Source organism: Galeopterus variegatus, unplaced genomic scaffold (genome assembly GCF_000696425.1).
Source record: "Galeopterus variegatus unplaced genomic scaffold, G_variegatus-3.0.2 Scaffold3455, whole genome shotgun sequence".
In the NCBI taxonomy this organism is placed as follows: domain Eukaryota; kingdom Metazoa; phylum Chordata; class Mammalia; order Dermoptera; family Cynocephalidae; genus Galeopterus; species Galeopterus variegatus.
Genome location: NW_007729566.1, coordinates 80,495 through 94,499, shown reverse-complemented (window position 1 = coordinate 94,499; position 14,005 = coordinate 80,495).

Below are 14,005 nucleotides of genomic sequence, written 5' to 3'. Positions count from 1 at the left end.
AGTCTAAGGGCCCAGCACAGGGACGGCACCAGCACAAGAGCTCATCAGAATCACTCAGACTGGCCCAAGTAGCTGGGAGTCCAGACCCCATCTGGGGGAACCTGCAGTTTAGTAGTGGTCACCCAGTGGGCAGAGATGGAGGCAGGGAGAGGATGCTGCACGCTAGGGTGGCAGCTGGGGTGCCTGGGTCTAGATCCAGGCCTGCCACCGATACTCTGTGTGACTGTGAGCCTGACCCTTCACTGTCCGGGGCCTTCATTCCTTCCCCTATAAAATGAGAGGGGGTAGCTAATGATTCTGGTTCTTTCCAGATCCGCCTGGCTCTCACTACGTCCACAGACTCTGACAAGAAGGTTCTGTGCCTCTGCTGGACACATTTTCTGGCTGCTGGGGAGTGTGGGGCCAGCCAGAAGTGCTGGGAGCTAACACCCCTAGAAGAGCTCTTCCTGTTCCTCCAGAAGGACACTTCTGAGGCATGTTTTATAATTTTGTCTTTTTTTTTTTTTTTTTGGCTGTTGGCTGGTACAGGGGTGGAATCCTGGGCCTTGGGGTTTTCAGCAGCATGCTCTGACCAACTGGGCTAACCGGCCAGTCCCATCGAGGTGTGCTCTATGCCTAAAATTAGGAACTCTTCATCAAGGCTTTCTCTATTGGCTCCTTCCCTTCCCAGTCTCAGGTCTCCATCTCTCAGATCTTTGCTCTTTCTGGCTTATTCTCAGACAGAGCCTCTCTTCTTGTGCCTCAGTGACTCTGGGCTCAGGTCATTCCAGCTTCAAGTTCCCATGAGAGACGGGGTCTGTGTCCTGGGGACAATAACATAAGTCCTAGCATTGCCAGAGGTTGGCTTGGCCCAGGAGAGGGGCATTCTCTGGTCAGCCGGGCCCCTGACACTGGGGATGGGATTATGCCACTCAGATCTCAAGGAGTCAGAGTGGGAGGGTTGGTCTCCTAAAAGAAAAATGGAAGTGCTGCCTGCTGACGAGAGGGGACGGAGGGTGAGTATGCAAAACCACCCGATGTCCCCTGCAGACTCACCTTGCTCACCCAGCAACTCCTAGTTCACTCAGCAAATACTTGCCCAGTGCCACGGAGCGCTGGATGGGACAGGAGAGGTTCGAAGCACACACAATTGAGTTGAACACTGACGTCTCTTTGGGGCAGGCACATGGCAGAACAGGACAAACACAGCCTTTGGAGCTCTGCCACTTCCTGGGCATAGATTCTCTGAGCCTCAGTTTCCCCAGCCGTCAAATGGGAGGTGACAAAATAAGGGTAAAGTTCTTCATTCTATGCCTGGTAGCGCAGCTGGTGCTCAGCCACTTCAAGATTTTTTCTTCTTTTCTTGTTTTTTTTGAAAAGAACAGTAACAGAGTGTGAGATTTCCAAATGAGTTGCTGGTGGGGCCCTTCGGGAACTCGGGAACACACTCAGCCTGATGCTCCCGTCAGCTGGGCCTGTGTCCGTCATCTGTCATGCTAGGTGTGGCTCTTCCCTCTGCTGACAAGGCTGCTGGTGATCAGTGCTAATGAAGCTCCCGCCGTGAGATCAAGTGCGGGTGACAGGCTCAAGTGCAGGGGACAGGCCTCCTGAGGGCTCTCCAGCCCACTCACACAAGTTTTTCTCCCTGTTGAAAATAACAAGTGCTGAGATGCTCTGTTCGCACCAGAAGAAAATGAGACAGTCTTTACATCCAGGCTTTTCAATGTGCTCAGGACACTCCTGCCCAGACACCCTTGAGTACAAGGAACAGAAGAGAAATTAGTGAAATGTGGAATAATTTGAAGAAATTAGACCTAGTTTGTCCAAGATTAAGGATGGCTCTTAATTAAAGGTCCCAATCTTTCTTGCTGGGGAAAAAAAAAAAAAAATCACTTCAGTCCTTAATTTTCTTAAGCCTCCCTGTAAGAATGTATGTGCAAAGGCTTCTGGGGGTTTTATTAGGTTGTTTTATTTTAATTACCCACGCTGGGCTTGCCAGGAGACACTGCAGAAGTCTCACTGAATTCTCAATCGACCACTTTCAAAGCTCATCCAGAACCTTCTCCGGAAGTCCACCAGATTCTCCAGTGGGGAGGAAATTTTCACTCACCTGGGTACCCTTGGATATGCCAAGCCCAGGTAGCCCCAGAGTGGGGGTCCAGGACCCTCAGTGGCTAGACCTTCATGTGGGGTGTTCGGATCCCTAACACACCCCCTTGATCCCCCACAGAGTATATTTGCTTTCCAGCTCCAAGAGAGAAGGAAGAGGATGGGTGAGGGCTCAGGAGGGAACTGAGGGAGCAAGGTGGGAAGAAGATTCCAGAAGTTCTCAAAGAAAGGTACAAGAAGTTCTAAGAGTGGATTTGGGGTTGGGACAGGCATTTCTGAGGAGATGGCACGTTCCCAGACATGGAGGATGGGGAGGAGGTAAGAAGGCAACGAGTTGGAGCAGGAGTGGCCCAAGGAGAGGGGCCTCCAGGCAAAGAAGGCCCCAGTGAGCTCAACAAGGGAGCCCTTGTGGGGAGCTCGGCAGGAAGGCGGGAGGGCGAGATCAAGTTGGAAAAGTTGGCAGGGCCGGATCGTGCAGGGTCTTGTCAGCCTCAGTCAGGGCTTGACATTTTATTCCTGGGGTTTGAAGCAGGGGAGCGACAAGCTCTGATGGATGGTTCTGGGAGCTGTGCAGACAGCTAGGAGGAGCCCGGGTCGTGGGAGGTGGAGCCTGGCGAGGCTGTGGCTGGAGCCACTTGCAGGATGGGGAGGTGCAGGGGGAGGGGCGGAGGGGCGGTGACGAGGGGGCAGATTTGGGAGCTTTGAGGCTGAGCCCTATGAAATTGCCACGTTTAAAGGCAATGTAGGGGAAGGCAGAATTTTACCTCCACCCTTCTAGGTTTTTTTTGCTCGGTCTGAGAGTTAAACTGACATCAGACAGATCAACGGGAGAAAAGCATACACCTTTATTTAGTACAAGTTTTACGTGGCATAAGGAAGGGAAGACCCAGAGACTCGGTTAGTGTTAACACTTGTGTCCTGACTTAGACCAAGAGCAGGAGGCTGTGAAAGTGACCAGGCAGTGGGGCCAGGGCAGCTGATTCCACCTTTATTTAGTACAAGTTTTACGTGGCATAAGGAAGGGAAGACCCAGAGACTCGGTTAGGGTTAACACTTGTGTCCTGACTTAGACCAAGAGCAGGAGGCTGTGAAAGTGACCAGGCAGTGGGGCCAGGGCAGCTGATTCGGGAGGCGAGGCCAGGAGGAAGAGAGCTAGTCTAACAACGTCCGTGTGTACAGAATCCCCTTGGCCTCAACTTCCCATCCTTGATAAAAACAGGGCTTTCCTTCTGGTGCTGAGAGGGCATCTTTCACATGGGAATGTTATCTCCCGCTTTTAAGAAACAGGATGAAGTTCAGAGTGATCCTCTTGTACCTGCTGTTTTTCAAATCTCTTTAACTCATAATGTTCAATATGCCAGAGCAGCACGGTGTGGGGTGCATATTCTTAACTCCTTCATTTTAGCAATGACATGAGATTGACTCTAGTATTTGGGGACCTAGAACGAAAACATTTTGGTGATGGACAGATCTGTGTGTGTGTTGGTGTGTATGTTTGCAGGTCACTGGAGTCCTAATGGAAAACAGAATCCTGCTCAGGTGGTTTGGATGAAGAGACTTGACTGGACAGTGATTCACGAGGGGTGTGTGGGGGGTGGGGAGTGTTAAGGTAACCAACAAGGGATGTTGTAGCACTTGGAAATGAGCAGCAGCAGGAAGCTGTAGTGTGTGCATGTGCACACACACACGCACACATGTGTGCACACACGTACACACTTGCACACACGCACACACTCCTGCACTTGCATACATGCACATGTGTGCGTGCACACACACGTGGGCACACACATCAAGGGCAGAAGGGGCGGGAGGGAGTGGTGACGCTAGATTCCAGAGAGTGCCACAGAAGGGGCAGGAGGGCCCCAGCCACTGGCAGGACCAGGGTACCCATGGAAAGAAAACAGGAAAACATTCCCAGACTCTAGTCCTCCCACCCTCCAGCTGGTGCCTCCAATGGCTGAAGCCAACCGGAAGAGGCGGCAGGAGCCCAGGCGACCCTATGCCCAGGGGTCAGCCTCCAGGGACACAGAGTGGATGAGGCAGGGCCAAGCGGAGAACAGCCAGCTGGGGAGGGGGTCTCCTCCAGTTTATATGCTATTATGGTGCTGTGGTCTTCTGTTTTTCTCTTTGATCAGCGCTCTTCAGAGCGTCTATCTGAGATGACAGCTTCTGCCGGGACATAAATCAACACGCCACTTCCTTCCAGGAGAAAGTCTCACTATGGGAAAAATATCAACCGAGTTGCATGGTGTGCTCTGGTGATGGTCCTGTTGATTTACATGCCGGCCCCAGGTGCAAACGCGGCTCAGACCCTACTTTGGGGAGCCTTTCCTGGGTTCCAACCCCACCCTCTCACCCTGCTCGGGGTCCCTGGGAGGGAAAGCAGAAAGCTCATGAGGTAGACCCATTTATTCTCTCCCTGCTGGGTTGCCATCAGTGGCCCGTCCCACAACTAAGGTCCCTGCTTCTGCCAGGAGGGCCCTGCATACACCTGTCACCCTCCCCTCCCGGAACTGTTCCCTCTTCTGGCCTTTCTGACCTGGGCAGGATCCCACGCCTGTATCCCGCCCCCAGGCTGCCCCTTCCCACTCTTTCCTAAATTGTCCCTTTAGTATCCGATTCCTGCGGGACCCTGACCAATCCAACCACCATGGTTTTGATGCGGCTTCGGATGCTTGAGAGAGGGGCTGCAGCTGATGGCGTGGGAGGGTGGAGCAGCCTCGGTCAGGGGAGGCTGAGAAGCAGCAGCTGGGCAGACATGGTGGTGGGTCTGGGGACAGGACAGAGTTCTGCTCTCTGACACCTTCTGCTCTCCCTATGACATGAGATCACACTGGGAGGGACAGGCGAGAAGGGGAGAGGAGAAGGCGAGAAGCTGTGTCCTGCTCTGCACCCAGGAGAGCATCCTTCCAGGATGGGTGGGGAAGCAGGTTGGGAGGGTCTGCAGGGCCCACCGAGTCAGGAGAGACATAGCAGGGGCCGGGTCTGTGTCTGGGCTCCAGTCCAGGCTGCCCCCTGCCCAGGCTGCCAATCTGTTTTGAAAGGTCCCGGGATTAGGTTTGCCTGTTTAAACCACCCGCCTCCCAGCCCTGGCGGGCAGAGCCCTAGCCCGGACTCGGGCCTCCAGGATGCAGCAGACTAGGCAGCCCACTCTGCCAAGTCCATCTGTGCCCACTTAGGCCTGTGGCCAGGGGGCCAGAGGAGCCCTAGCCAGGCACGGCTCCCAGTGGTGGGGCTGGGGGTGTCCCACAGCTCGAGGGACGTCCTGGCCCGGCCTCCACACGATGGCAGCATGCACGCACTGAAGCCCGTCGGGGCTGCCTCTGCTGGGCCGGGTCCCAGCACCTCCCTTGGCTCTCTGGCCCTGCTCCCCACTTCAGGAGGTGGCCCTGCTAGTGCTGTCTGGGAAAGCTTCACTTCTCTGTCACCAGGTCCCCCACGAGACCTCTCAGGCCCCAGGTCCTTCAATGTGCAGCCCATCGGCAGGGAGGGCGCCCCCTCCAGGTGGACAGGGGCAGGGCACAAGTGTCTGGGCCCTCTGGTGCCTTCGAAGGCTGGGGGCCTCTCTACATCACCCGGAGCCTTCACCAGCCCCTGGCTGGACTGACCTTCCCCTCTGGGCCCAGAGGCCGCAGGCCCAGGCTGCCTACAGAACGGCTGTCTCCCTGCAAAGGTGGTGTGCTGGAGGCTACAGTTTAGAGGGGCCGGGCCAGGGACAATGGACACATCCACCCGCACAGCCAGCGGGAAGACGCCTAGACCCACAGCTTTACCTGGAAGCGAAGATAAAACGAGGGTGGGCTCCCCGCCCCTCTGGCAGGTGTGGGCCTCCTGCCCTGCCCTGCTGCTCACCTTCCTTCTGCCCTCATCGCTGCCCTCCTATGGGACCCAGTGCCAAGGCCAGGACCATCAGCAGCCTTGGCCTCCACATCCCATCAGCACAGGGAGCTGTTGGCGGGAAGGCTTGGCCTCCAGAGCCTCAAGCCTAGCGCCTGCGGGGTGTTCAGTGGAGCTTGGTGAATTTGGTTGAAAGTGGCTCTGGACTGGGGGGTGGGAGGTAAAGGCTGTGTCTCCCCAGCCAGCAGTGAGAGGGTGCAGAGGAAGGTGGGGCACATCCATGGACGCCTTTCCTAGCCAGGCAGGGGCCTGCATGGTCACCAGGGGCAGTCCCATCCCTCCACGGCAGGGTGCCCAACCAGTGGTGATTGTGCTCCCAGGGGACACTGGGCAGTGCCTGTCACTTTTTTTTTTTTTTTTTAAAGATGATCGGTAAGGCAATCTTAACCCTTGACTTGGTGTTGTCAGCACCACGCTCTCCCAAGTGAGCCATGGGCCGGCCTTCCTGAGATATTTTTGATTGTCACAACTTGGGGCAGACATGGTGCTATCAGCATCTGGTGGTGGGAGACCAGGGGTGCTGTTAAACATCCCATAATGCCCAGGTAGCCCCACAGCAAAGAATGATCCAGCCCCAAATATGCACAGGGTTGAGAAACCCTGTCCCACAGATCTGGAATGGAAGGCTCAGAGAGGGGATCCCGGGCTCCCGACCCGGTGCATGGAGGTCTTTCTAAGGGGCTTTCCTGTGCTTGGGCCTCTTTTCCTCTTCGGGACCAAAGTCAAGAACCAAAGGCCTGAACTGGAGATGAGCTTCCTTCCCACCTCGTGGGTAGTCTTCTCTCCCTGCCCTGAAGCCAAGCCTGCCGTTGGGCTGGTGGATGTGATGTGAGGGTACCTGGGCCCTCACCAGCCTGTACAGCTCCTGTGACCTCTCTGGGCTCAGTTTCCCTTTGTATAAAAGGGGGTGGCTGGAGCTGGGCCGTGGCCAGCGCTGATGCCCAGCCTGTAGTTACAAATGTCAGCGTGGGTGGAGGACATCCATTAAGCTCAGGCCCACATGGGCCCTGACATCAGCCCCCAGCCATGGGAGACATGTGCTCTGTTGATCCGCGGGCCCCTCGTAGGAATGAGCCCCATGAGCTCCCCTCCCCACACGTCGCCTTATTGATAACTACCAAGCATAAACAAGACGCCAGGAATGTTTCAACGATCGGGTCCATTCTGTTCCAGAAGATGCCTTACATACATCAAAGCTATTTTAGGGCGCCAGCGGGCCCAGCAGGCGGAGGGCGAGGGGTTCTTTCCTGATCTGGTTACAGCCATGTGCGGGGACAGCAGATGCCACCATTTCTGTCCAGTGATCTAACAGGAGTGACAGACGGCTCATGACCTGTGCGCAAAGTGTCCTTGCTGCAGGCCCAGGACAGGAACGGAGGGAGGGGGCGGGAGGGAGCGGAGTGGCAACTGGCAGAGGAAGACTTGAGCTCCGGGAGCGGCTCAGCAATCCCCCTTGAGCTGTATACCCACCCAGATAGATCAAACCCACAAGGATACCCAGAAAGCCACCAGGGGTTTACACTTGGGGGCATACGGGGGGTTAGGGGTGCAGGACCTGGCCCTCAGGAGTTCCCAGGGAGAGACCGCTTCCTGGCCAGGGGGGCCTGGCCTGGGTGCCTCCCTCCCCGCTGCTTCTTGGTAAAACTTTGACCATCCGGTGGGCTCTGTAGGAGATTGAGTTAGAGAATGTTTGTGCGTGGGGGCAGAGGGAGTGTAAATGCCGCTTCCCCTGGGAGTTCTGGAGTCTTCCCTTGGTCCCTCTTCACCCTCCGTCTCAGACTCCACCTTGGCTCTCCTAAACTCTCCCACTTTCCCCCTCAGAGACTAGTTCTTCCAAATGAGGCTGGCCAGACCCTCCTGTGCCCAGCCCCTAGGCCCAGGGCCTGTCCCAGGGCTGGGGTCCCAGCCGAGGAGGCTCCCCCCAGCTAGAGCTGGAGGAGGCCCCTGCAGAGGGTGCAGAGCCGGCACATTCCTGCGCGGGATTAGGAAGGGTGGGGAGATCGGGGTGGGGCATGGCAGACAAGGTTCCCTTGACCCCCGGTGACTTCATGCACCTTCACCCCCCTCCCTGGCGGGACTTCAGCTTTCTTTTGGACTCAGTGTGGAAGGCTGGCCGGGGAGACTGCATTTGGAACTTGTGGTTGTTTTTCAGGGCCGTCGTCCCTATGGAGGGACAGAACTGGTGGGGCTGGGGTGTGGGGTTCATAGTGTTTAAACGGTGATCCAGGAGATTGCACTTCGGGAGCCCTGGTGTCGGTGGGTTGGGGTCTGTGGGGGCTCTTCCTGCCGGTCCTGTGCGGCCCTCCCTTCCCACACCACGTCGCCTGCCCGCGGGTGTCCTTTTCCCCAGCCAAGTGGCTCTGATTGCTTTTACTCTCCCTGTGACCGGGTGTCCTTCCCACTCTGCAATCCAAGATCCATCCATTTTCCTCCTCCCCACCACATGGGGCCCAGGACGGGTGGAACCAGGGGGAGGCGGCTTGGGTCTGTCCCTGCTTCCCGTGTCCAGGAAACTCATCCAGTTTGTGCAGCCATGAGTAGAAATGGCACGTAGAGACCCACATCCCCCAGCCTGTCCTCAAGTCACTGTTCCTTGACACGCCAGCACTCCAGATGTCCCCACCCTGCTCTGATGGGCTTGTTTTTCACATTTAACTTTTTTCTTCGCTTCCAAAGCACTTTCCCTCTGGGTCCCCCAAGTGGGCCGGGTGAGGGGGAGAGTGGGAGGATTGAACTCTAAGTCTATTTTCCACCCTGGAGAGGCAATCAGTTAGGGAAGAGCCCAGAACGAGGTCACCGGTCCCCATCGTGACGGCTGGGCCTCTTTCCTCCACCCAGAGACATAGTCGAGGCTGGCTTTCATCTATTTTAATTTGGTTGACAGACATCAGACCTAAAACAGATCTTTGGTTGGAAGAGGAAAATTCCTAAATGTTTTAATTTGCTCCATCTGACTCCAGCCAAAGAAGCCACGGGCTTACTTTTTCCACCTCCCGCCCCTGGAAGAGAGCGTATGTTCAAGTTCGTCCCCGATACAGAACACCGCCTGTTCTCGGAGGCCCCTGGAATGGCTTGGCTCAGCACATAAAATAAGATCCTGACATTCTCTCTGTCCTCTTGACTCTTCCCAAAGTAGTATCTCTTGGCGGGCAGTATTGCCTTGTAAGGAGGGTAACGGGCACGGGCCGACGAGCGTGCAGTCAGCTCACAGAGGACGAGGACAGGGACAGTCATAAACGGCACCAGGGATTAACTCTGGCTCGCAGAGCGTTTGGGAGTGGGGAGGGATGAGGACATGGCGCCAAAGGAGGGAGAGGTGTTGGTGTGTTTTTCGAATGCCAGAACTATAATTAAGGGGTGAGAAGATTCATGCTAACCCGTAACCAAGGCTGCAAGAGAAATCATGAAATCCAATAGCCCCGGGAGTCCGGATTTGGAACCGCATGTGGCACTAGCTTTGAAGCCTATTTCGGAGTTGAGCACATTCATCACGGGGTGCTCAGGCTCTGACAGCGTCAGGTGGCGTGTGGCCGTCTCGTGGTGCCCAAAGTAGCCCTGCTCTTTTTCAAGCCACCTGTTTCAGGACTACCTCAAAAGACTTGGAGGGACTTTCCAAAGAGCACTCTGCGCATGTGTGTAGGGGTGGGGTGGGGTCTCCTCTGAACAGAGGGCTGTCCAAAGGCGTGGGCCTGGGATGTGGAGAAAGTTTCTAGAAGAGCCGAGCAGGGTGGAGAAAACGGAGAAAACTGTTGTTCGTCTGAGCCCAGGGGCCGAGGGGAGTGGGTGTGCTGGCCCTTGTGTGGGTTTGAAGTGTGGCCTCCAAGCATGCAAGCTCTTGATCAAGGTCGAATCTGGTGAAAGGTGTATGGAGGCTTGTTTGTTCTTCTCTATCTTTGTGTATGTTAGACATGGCTTACCACTAAAAAGTTAAAAAAAAAACAACAAAAGATTGGCCCTGACTTCCCTGGACCTGTGTGGATGTCCACGGTTCCCCTTGGGTCTGCCAGCCTCAGCCCTGATTCTTGGAACACTGGGAGTCAGACCTTCCGTCTCTTTCCTCCATCTCTAACCACATCCTCTGAGACAAACGATTCCTGGAGAATCCACACAGACAGACTCAGTTGTGGCCAAGCCATGTGGTCATGCTGTTGCCACAGGCGTTGGCCAAAATCCTTTCTTAGAAAGCCACGGGCTTGGTGTTCCCCCCGATGCGAGGGTGCGCCCCGCCCAGCGCAGCCGCGCCACTGCTCCCTACTGAGCTTCTGGGGAAAACGGGGTCCTGGAGTCCCCACTGGGATGGCTGGAGCAGGAACCAAGCCACGGGGGTCACTTGCCTTTCAATGACCCAGTTTTGGTCAACAGATAAGAGCATCGAGCCAAGTGTGGATAAAGCCTGATTCTGCCCACGGGTATCCATGTTGCTAGCCGGGACCGGTGAAAGCATGAACTTGCAAAGTCTCGGCTTAATTCCTGGCGCTCTGAAGTCCACCTCCTTCCTGAGGCTGGTGGTTACTGTGCTAATCAGCTAGGCCGCAACGGCAATTAGACATGACCGCGTGGGGAGCTCTGCCAGCCCAGCGTCACCAGGGCTGCCTCGAGTAGCTCTCTGGACACCAGGCACTCCCAGATGCGCTCAGACCATGCTGTGTAGTGAAATCTACCCTCCGAGGGCAGACCTGCTGCCCCTGCTTCCATATTCAGGCGTCTCAGGCAGGGAGGCCCGTCCTCATCAGGCCACCCATGGAGGGATTGAGGTTAGACCACACCAATGTGTCCCTTGCCCTGGAGCCCGGAGCCTTGAACAGGGCGTTGGAACCATGGGCCTCGAGGCTAAGAGGATGTTTCAGTCTGGCCAGCTTTGGCACCCCAGCTTTCTTTCTCCTGACCTTCACCTCTCCTGGCCTAGCTCTAGTTCCCCTGGCACGGCCATGCCTAAGGCCTGCTCCATGGCTGAAGCCTTGCCCCTGAACTGTGCCACTCTGGCCACAGTCGCCGCAGCAGTCCACCCTCCCTCAAATGGAGCAGATGTCTAGCCCCTTGGAGATTCTACCCAAGTCCCCTCTAGTCTTCCTTTTGGGGTTTTTCCAGTGAGAAGGTACTGCTCTGAAGAAGACCATTCGGACACCTTCCAGCATCTCCTCTCTGCTCTTGCTCATGATTCAGGTACAGATTCAGTGTCCCCTCCTGGAAGAGGCCCCCTCTCCCCTCAGCCCAGCCAGGCACTCCCAGATGGGCTGTTGGGTGTTTGACAGTTTCCTCTCCCCCTCCTCTCCTTCTCATCTTCCATCTTTTACTACAGCATAATATACACACAGAACGGTGCACCTACCACAAATGTGCCCTCTGACGAATGGTCACAAAGTGGACACACCCGTGTAACCCACCCTGGATGCAGACACCAAGCAGCCTGGCAGCAGCCCCTCCTGCTTTCTCCAGCCAAGGTAAGCACCATGTTCACGTCTGCACCGGGAGCCAGCCAGCCCCACAGCTCACTTTGGCTTGTATATGCTCTTGCTATAGAGTCGTGCCCTGTGCCCCCCTGTATCCTGCGTCTTCCGCCCTCCTGGGACTCGGGGAGTGGAGGGCTTCTCTCCTCATTGCTCCGTGGTGTTCCACGTGGGACTGCACCACTAGGTGTTTCTCCAGTCTCCTTCCGATGGATGTGTGGGTGGCTTCTGGTCTGGGTGAAACTGGGTCCTGCTGCTGTGACCACTCTCATGTGTGTCTTCCGGAGGATGCTTGCTAGGTGCATCTTTCCCATGCAACAGAAGCACATTCAGACGTCCAGCGAAACCACTCTGTTGCTCTTAACTCATTTCGATGGAAGGATTAGCCCCTGCCTTCCTGTCTCTGCTCTACACCCTGAGGTTGTGGGGCGTCCTTGTGCCTGCTGGGGTCACAGCCTGGCAAATGGCAAAAATTGCTATTGCTGACCTCATCCCCAGTTGCAATAGGCATGCAGTCCCTATTTTAAAAAGGAAGAAACTGAGGCTCAGCCCTTCCGATTCCAAAGCCTTTACCTGCCCACCTCTCACTCTGAACAAACAAGTGAAAAGTCAGGGACACAGAGTACAACCAGCACAGCATGTGAGTCCCATTCTGGGTGTCGTGAGAGATGCTGAGAACGAGGGACCTGTCGGTTGGGGTGTGACCCTGGCAGAACCCCCCAGGACACGCCCCCAGACCTCAAGGCTGCTCTCCCACGACCCAGAGCATATGGCCTTGGGGGCTGCTCAGAGGAGCCTGGTGGGCCAAGTCTTCCCTCTCTGGCTGTACCTAGTCCTCTCCCTTGGGAGACCCAGTGGGGCTGGGGGCTGTGAGTTCTTGGGAGCTAGAAGTAGACAGAAATAGAGGCGGTGAGTAAAGACCGGCATTCATTCCTTCAGTCATTAGTTTACCAAATACTTAGAGCACCGTCTTGTGGCCAGGCATTGCTAGCCCTGGGGGGCCTCGGAAAGAGACAGAACAGGTTCCAGACCTCAGAAGGTGCTGAGCAGTCATGGTTGGGTGGGATGGACAGGTTTTCAGGGAACAGAAAGCAACTTGGGCAAAGGGAGGGACTTTGACGGCAGAGACTGCATCTGGGAAGGGAGGCTGAATGGGGGGCGTGAGGTTGGGGGAGGAGGGAGGTGGGTGGAGGTGGGGTAACTGCAGGGAAAAGCCCCATGCAGGGGTTGGCACTGAGGGAGTTTGCAGCCACTTGAGCTTGTTATTACTATTTTTTAGGATTTTAAAATACATATAGCATAAAATTTACCATTTACCTATTTTTAATTGTGCAGTTCAGTGCCGTTAAGTGCATTCACATTGTTGAGCCGGCGTCACCACCGTCCATCCCCAGAACTTTTTTTTATCATCCCGGACAGAAACTCTGTCCCCTTAAACACTAACTCCCCATCCACCTCTCCAGCCCCGGCAAGCCCCATTTCTACTTTCTGTCTCTGTGAATTTGTCTTCTCTAGGAACGTCATGCGAGTGGCATCGCACAGTGGTTTTCTTTTTGTATCTGCCGTGTTTCACTCAGCGTGATGTCCTCCATGTTGTAGCACGTGGCAGGGTTTTCTCCTTTTTAAAGACTGAGCAACATTCCATGGCAGGTATTTACCACTTTTTTCTTATCCATTCATCCTCCGATGGACACCTGGGCTGCTTCCCCTTTTTGGCTATTGTGAATAACGTGCTAAAAGCTTGGGTGTGCAAACACCTATTCGAGACCCTGCTTTCAGTTCTTTTGGGTGCATACCCAGAAGTGGAATGGCTGGACCTCCAGAGCATGTTAAAGAGAAGAAATTCATGCCCAAGTTTGCATTTCAGGAAGCCCATGTAGGGGCCACCTTGGGGGGCAGTCTGGAGGCGGTGATGCCGGAGGCAGGGCCCCCAGGGTGGAGGCTGGGCAAGAGCCCTGGGAAGATGATGAAGCCTGAACTAGGCCAGGGAGGGGGTGGGGCGGCGATGCAGGATGGGGGCCTCTCTTTGAGCCAGCCTGGATGACTTACTGGCTGTAGGCGGCAATGGGGAAGGGTGAAAATGGCCGGATTGCAGCTGGCGGCTGAGTGGCTGATAATGACACCATTATCCCAGATTCAGGGTCCAAGGCCTCCCTCCTTGGCAGGGAGGAAGGGAGAGATAATGAGTTCAATTTGGCTGATTTAATCATTTCTTCCTTCATGCATTCAACAAACATTTCTGGAGGGCCCATTATGTGCTAAGCACAGAGCTGGACTCTCAGTGCACATGGCTGAGGGAGAGGGGCTGCTGCCCCCTGAGCTGGAGCTGCCACGGAAACACATGCTTAGGGTGCACGAGAAAAAAGGGGTGACCAGGGGAGGGTTCAGAGTGCGGTGGGCACCCAGCGGCAGCTGTGTGTTTCCAAGGAAGGAGACAGGGGAGAATAGGGGTTTTCTGGGATGGCCAAGGTGGGGCATTGGGGCCTGGGACAAGCATGGTGGTGACAGAGCCTGTGTGAGGGAAGAAAGGGTAGAAAGGGGATGAGGAGGAAGGCAGGGTCGAGATCCTGGGG